Raw genomic sequence first — 7115 nt, 5'->3', positions numbered from 1 at the left:
TTAAGACTTATTCTTCTTTGTCTTCAAAAATTCTCTTTGATATTTTATTTAAATAGAGAATTTTATGCTGATTAATTTTCATATTTTTACTTATTTTTTTAGAGCTGTATTTTATTTTCTAAAATTCTTGGAAATTCTCATTTAAATGGGTATTTTGGAAATGTCCAAAATACCCCTCGGGCCCACCTGTCAGGCGGCCGAGCTGGTTAGGTTGGACCAGCCCACTGGGCTCGGTCCAACCGACCCAGTCGCGTCGTCTTCCTCCCTCACTCTCTAACCCTAATCCCCTTCGGCTCCCGCGACCAAAATCGCCTCCGCCGTCGCCGCTTTATTTCAGCCGCCTCCGGCCGTTGCCGGCGATGAGGTGCGGCGGATCTGGACCGCCACACGACGGTGCACCAGATCCTCTGGCTCGATCTGTTCATCGTCTCCTTCGTCGTTCGCCCCCGTCGCGTTCTCCCGCACGGCCAGGAGGTTGCGCGGTGATGTGCTGCTCTCCGGCGACACTGGTGCCGTGACGCCGCTGTGCCGGTGATGGGGTGCTCGTGCTCGGCGACGCCAGGCCAGGCGCGGCTTGGCGCTGTCGTGGGTGGCCTGTGCCACCGTGCCGCCATGGCACGCCGGTGCTCTGCTCCAGGTACACGCCTCCAATACTCTCTTCCTTCCTCCTTCTCTGTGCTCTGCTCTAGGGTTTGCCCTGCCTCTCCCATGGAGATGTTGTGCCGTGCCCGCTGCTTGCGCTTGCTGTGCATGCGTGTGTCTTCTTCTTTGTACTTACAGTTAGCTTCGCTGCTGTTGCTCTGCTGCTATGCTACTGTGCCTATGTGGCTGTGATTCTGCTGTTCTTTCTCCATTATTAGCTGTTGCAACTCATGAGCTCTTGCTCTTGATCATGCTGCGGTGCTCTGTGTAATTTAGTGGCTCCTGCTGTTGCTTGGTGTACTATGCCTCTCCTGTACATGCCATTGCTTGCCCCTAACTTGATCATGCTGTGATGATCCTTGCCTTTGGCAAGTGCCAATGCTCCTGATGAGATTTTATCCGTGCTTTAATTCATGGACATGCTCATTTGAGCCTAGTTGTTAATTTAACTGCCCCTTTCTTTGGTGAAGTGCTTCTGGATACAATTGTGCTGCCTGATGCCCTTATCTGTGATGCAATTGTTCAGTTATATGATTAATTTAATTATCTGTCCATGTGTTAATGCTTAGAATGAGTTCTAGCATTAAGCAGCATGCTCTAGCAAGCTTTAATGATCATGTGAGCATCAATAGCTGATCATTGGATTGATTACCTATTGCCTGTGCCTTGCTGTTACTTCTCTCTGTGTATAAGTGTGGCACAGATCCTTGTTTTTGCTTGCTCAAGCATCAGCTGATGCTTGCAATGATCCTCTGGATCATGTGCATGGTTCAGATGACTTGGTTACTTGTATAATTCATTTATCTGTATTACCTTGCTTTGTTTGATGGATAAATGAGATGAACTGCTTGCAGTGATGATTCTTGTAATAAACTTGATGGAGCTAGAGGGATGCCAACAGTGGTTGGGGACCCTAGCTCATCTTTGAACCCAAATCTGGGTGATGATATTTGTGCTTGGCTTGGTGGTTTGGCTGTTTTAGTGGTTGAGGTGACCCTGGCAATATTTATATGCTGCCCAAGGGTAGCTCCCCTCTTGTTGATTTGCTGTGGCTCACTAACTGCTTTCTGGGTGATCCATTTATTGGATTGCCAGTAGCCTTTGCTGTTGAAATCAAATAGACAAGGATTTGTCTATGTCTGATGGCCAATTAGCTATAGGTGCTAAGTGTGTGCAACTGGGCTGACTTGTGCTTTCATCTCTTGCTGGATTTCTACAGTTATGCAATTATTGTTATATCTGTTGTTCCCTTTTGATGATTGACCAGTGGCCCTTCTACTCTTGCTTGCACCATATGGTTTAATAACCAAATGATGACACAATCTTGGGTATCACACCCTGTTGATCATGTGTGTGCTTGATGCATATGCTTATTTATGAACAAAACCATCTGGTTTGTCCATGATGCTTGGTATACCTCACTCCAGCTCCTAGAAATAGTGTGTTGATGTAGAGGTTTTGCTTCTGGTGATTTGCTTGACTTGCCCTGCTCCTCCTTGTGGCTTGATTCTTGGTTTGGTTCAGTGGTGAGTTTGGACAGGTTGAACAGCACTGGCTGTTCTTCTTGTTCTAGCTGTTCTTGGTGTTCTTGATGTCTTACCCTGTTGCTTGTCGATGGATGAAGCAAATGGCTAGGGTTTTGGCTGTGAAAAGCTTATATATGGCTGGCCTTTGCTTCCCTGCTCGACAGCTTAGCCTGGCATGTGTTGGTGACTCCCCCTGTGTGAGTGTGCTGGTGAGCATGCACACATGCAGTGTGAGCTGCCTGTGTGTGTGTGTGTTCCTGATACTTTGCACTTGGCTTGGAGAGGATCAGCTCAGTAGAGCTGTGAGCATATCCTCTCTGTTGCCATTTTCTTTCTAACATGCCAGGTGGCAATGCCACTTGGCATAATTGTTGCTTTGCTTTTTATGTGCAGGGAATCAAGTTGATGATCAAAATGGATATGGAGATCATCAAATCCAAGATAAAGTGAAGATGATCTTGTAGTATTTAGGATAGGATACATCCTTGTACTTTTCTTTGTTGTAATTTTCTTTTGTTTTTCAATTTCACTAATTCTTGTAATGTGTTGTAATATTCATTTATTTCCATTATGAATATTGTAAAGACAATGTATCTTGTGTGTTAATCAATAAAGCTCAAAGTTTTCTCTAATGAGCTTTACTTTACTTTAATTGCTTATATTGTTTATAATTTATATTTTACTTAATGAATTTCCTCACAATTCAATATTTAGGGTATTTATTTAACATTTGAATTTGAAATTCAAATTCATCATTGGTTTGAATTCAACCATGTCACTTTATTTAGAATTCAATTATGCAATCTCTCCCCTCTCTTCTCAAAACCCTAAACTAGTGGAGTGAGTTGCAAGTTTGTCGCACTCTCGAAACCCTAACCCTGTAAGGTGTCGAGAGAGAAACTTGTCCTCCTTCAATGCAGTTTTGGTTAAAAGCGCGAAATTTCCCCAGAATTTACAATGCCATGCACATCCCTTTCTAAAATCTACCCCTCGATCGTCTCTAAACCTGGGACATTACAGCCTTTCCCCCTTAAAGAAAACTTCGTCCCGAAGTTGTGGTTGTAATACCTGAACAGTTCGGGGTATGTTTTCCTCAGGTCTTCCTCTTTTTCCCAGGTGGCTTCCCTCTCGGGGTGATGCTTCCATTGTATCTTGCAATACTTGATCGCTTTATTTCTGAGTTGTTTCCAGCTTTCCTCGAGAATCTTGGCTGGCTTCTCGATGTATGTCAAGTCTGGTTGTAACTCGAGCTCATCATGTGATATTGGTTCATCTGGGGTCTTCAAACACTTTCTGAGTTGTGACACATGGAACACATTGTGAACTTGTGCTAGCCTTCCCGGTAGATCCAATTCAAAGGCTAAACCACGGTTCTGACTTAGTATCATGAAAGGTCCTATATATCTAGGACTGAGCTTTCCTTTTACTCCAAACCTCTGGAGTCCTTTCATCGGGCTTACTTTAAGATAAACCATGTCTCCCACTTGTGGTTCCCATGTTCTCCTCTTTTGATCGGCATAACTCTTTTGCCGACTTTGGGCTACCTTGAGTCTGTCTCTGATAATGTCAATGATTTGTTGTTTTTCCTTGACATAATCAGGGTTGAACTCTTTGCTTGCTCCGGCTTCATACCAACATATCGGTGATCTACACTTCCTTCCATACAGAGCTTCAAATGGTGCCATCTTGATACTGCTTTGGTAACTATTGTTATATGAAAACTCTGCTAGTGGTAAGTGCTCCTCCCATGATCCTCCGAAGTCTAGGGCACAAGCCCTAAGCATATCCTCTAAGATCTGGTTGGTTCTCTCAGTTTGTCCACCGGTCTGGGGATGATAAGCGGTACTATAGTCCAATTTGGACCCTAAAGCTTCGTGTAGTTGCTTCCAGAATGCTGATGTGAACACGGATCCTCGATCCGATACTATCTTCTTAGGCACTCCATGCTTACTCACGATCTCTTTGATGTAAAGATCGATAAGTTTCTCTCCTTTATCCTGCTGGTTTACCGCTAAAAAGTGTGCACTTTTCGTCAACCGGTCCACGATTACCCATATCATGTCCTTCTTTTTATTAGTCATGGGTAGTCCGGTGATGAAATCCATCCCTATTTCTTCCCATTTCCACTCTGGAATAGGTAAAGGTTGTAACTTCCCTACCGGACTCTAGTGTTCAGCCTTCACTCTCTGGCAGGTATGGCATTCTGCCACATATTGTGCTATCTCCCTCTTCATGTTATTCCACCAGAATAGTTCCTTTAAGTCCATGTACATCTTTGTACTTCCCGGATGTATGGAATATGGTGTTTGATGAGCTTCCCGGAGTATTACTTCCTTAATTTCAGCAATATCCGGAACGCAAATTCTTTTCTGGAACCATAATGATCCAGAATCTCCGCGATGAAATTCTGATGGTCTTCCTTCATCTATTCTCCTCATCTCCTCAACGATGAATGGATTGTCCATTTGACCCATCATTATCTCATTCTTCAGGTTAACATTAAGCTCATCGGCTACTTGCAACGCCGATAATCCTTCATGGGCTTCTTTCTCCCAAAGTTGTATTTGGGCTTGGCTTATTTTCTTCCTCAACTCCGGTGATATTTCTTGTTCCACTCCTCCGGTACTCTTCCTACTCAGGGCATCTGCTACAACATTAGCCTTCCCTGGAGTGTAATTGATTGTCAGGTCATAATCCTTAATCAATTCTAGCCATCTTTTCTGCCTCATGTTAAGTTCCTTCTGAGTGAAGAAATATTTGAGGCTCTTGTGATCTGTATAGAGCTCACACTTAGCTCCATAGAGAAAATGTCTCCATGTTTTGAGTGCAAATACGACTGCTGCTAATTCCAAGTCATGTGTTGGATAATTCACTTCATGAGGTCTGAGTTGCCTCGATCCATAAGATATCACTTTTCGATCTTGCATGAGTACGCAACCCAATCCATGTTTGGATGCGTCACAGTACACGGTGTAATCCTTGCCAACTTCAGGAACTGCTAACACCGGTGCTGTAGTGAGTTTCTCTTTTAGAGTTTGAAAACTCTTCTCACACTCCTCTGACCACACGAATGGTGTGTTCTTCCTTAACAACTTCGTCATTGGTCCTGCTATTTTGGAGAATCCTTCAATGAACCTCCGGTAATATCCTGCCATTCCGAGGAATCCTCGGATTTCCTTTACAGTCTTGGGTGCTTCCCATTCTAGAACTGCTGCTACCTTACTCGGGTTAACAACTATTCCATCTTTACTTATGACATGACCAAGAAATTCCACTTGATCTAGCCAAAATTCACACTTACTAAGTTTGGCATAGAGTTGATGTTCCCTTAGTGTTTGCAATACTAACCTCAAATGTTCAGCATGTTCAGCCTTGTTCTTGGAATATATCAGAATATCATCGATAAATACGATGACAAACTTGTCTAGATATGGCATGAAGATCTTATTCATGAGATTCATGAATATTGCTGGGGCATTGGTCAATCCAAAAGGTACTACAAGGTATTCATGGTGTCCATATCTTGAGACAAAGGCAGTTTTTGGAACGTCTTCCTTCTTGATCTTTATCTGGTGATAACCGGATCTTAGATCAATCTTGGAAAAGACTCCCGCGCCTCTAACTTGATCAAATAGATCTTGTATTCTTGGAAGTGGATACTTGTTCTTGATTGTGACGTTGTTTAGATTCCTGTAGTCTCCGCACATCCTTCTACCTCCATCTCTTTTATCCACGAAGATCACAGGTGATCCCCATGGTGAAACACTTTCTTGTATGAATCCTTTTTGCTTCAAGTCATCCAATTGCTCCTTAAGTTCTTTCAACTCCTTAGGCCCCATCTTATATGGTGCTTTAGCAATCGGTGCTGTTCCTGGAATTAGGTCGATAGTGAATTCTATCTCCCTATCTGGTGGCATACCAGGTAATTCCGCAGGAAACACATCCTGGAATTCATTCACTACAGGTATATCTTCCAATTTCACTTCCTTCATGCTGTTCAGCTGTAGCTCCACTTCAATCTGTGTATGTTTGTCTCCTTGGTAATTCATTCTACTTCCATCGGGGCTTTTCAAAGATACCGTCTTGTTTACACAGTCGATCAATGCTCCATTAGCTTCCAACCAGTTCATACCAAGAATGACATCAATGTCCTTCATTGGTAAAATGAACAGGTCCGCGTCGAACGCGCACTTATTGATCATAATGACTTGTTTTTGTTTGGCATGGGTTACTACTATCGTTCCCCCCGCAGAAAGTATAGTTATGGGTGTCTCTAACTTAGTGCAACTAATTCCATGTTTGATGATGAATTGTTGAGAAATGAATGATGTAGTTGCACCAGTATCAAAAAGTACTTTGCTAGGATGAGTGAGTATCTGGAGCGTACCTATCACCGCCTGATCAGAGTTGACCACCACCTCCAGACTGGTGCGGTTCAGCTTGCCGAAGGGCTTCTTATTCTTCCAGTTCCCTCCGGTGTTTCCTCCTCGACTTCCTCCTCCTCCAGATTGACCTCCTCCAGTGTTTCTCTTGGGGCAGTCCTTCAGCATGTGCCCCTCCTGGCGACAACCAAAGCATATAATCTTTGGCTTTTTGCAGTCCTTGGCGAAATGCCCCGTGAATCCACAGCTTCTGCAAACTATTTGATTTGCAGTCTGGAATGCCTGATTCTTCCTACTACCGTAGTAGTTGCTGTTGTTGTTGTTGTTGTTGTTGTTGTTGTATCTGGGCTTGAAACTCAAGCTGGTATTAGGCTTGTTACTAACAAACCTCTTAGGCTCAAACTTGGCCTTTTTCCGCTTCTCCTCCTGCAATTGCTTGAAATCATCTTCCAGAGTGATGGCTGCATCCACCAACTCTTGAAACTCCGTCGCTCTCATCATACGGAGCTGAACCTTGAACTGGGGACTTAACCCCCTCAGAAATCTCTTTTTCTTCTTGTCCTCG

Source organism: Lolium perenne, chromosome 5, assembly GCF_019359855.2.
Source record: "Lolium perenne isolate Kyuss_39 chromosome 5, Kyuss_2.0, whole genome shotgun sequence".
NCBI classification, from domain to species: Eukaryota; Viridiplantae; Streptophyta; class Magnoliopsida; order Poales; family Poaceae; genus Lolium; species Lolium perenne.
This window is presented reverse-complemented; position numbering follows the sequence as displayed.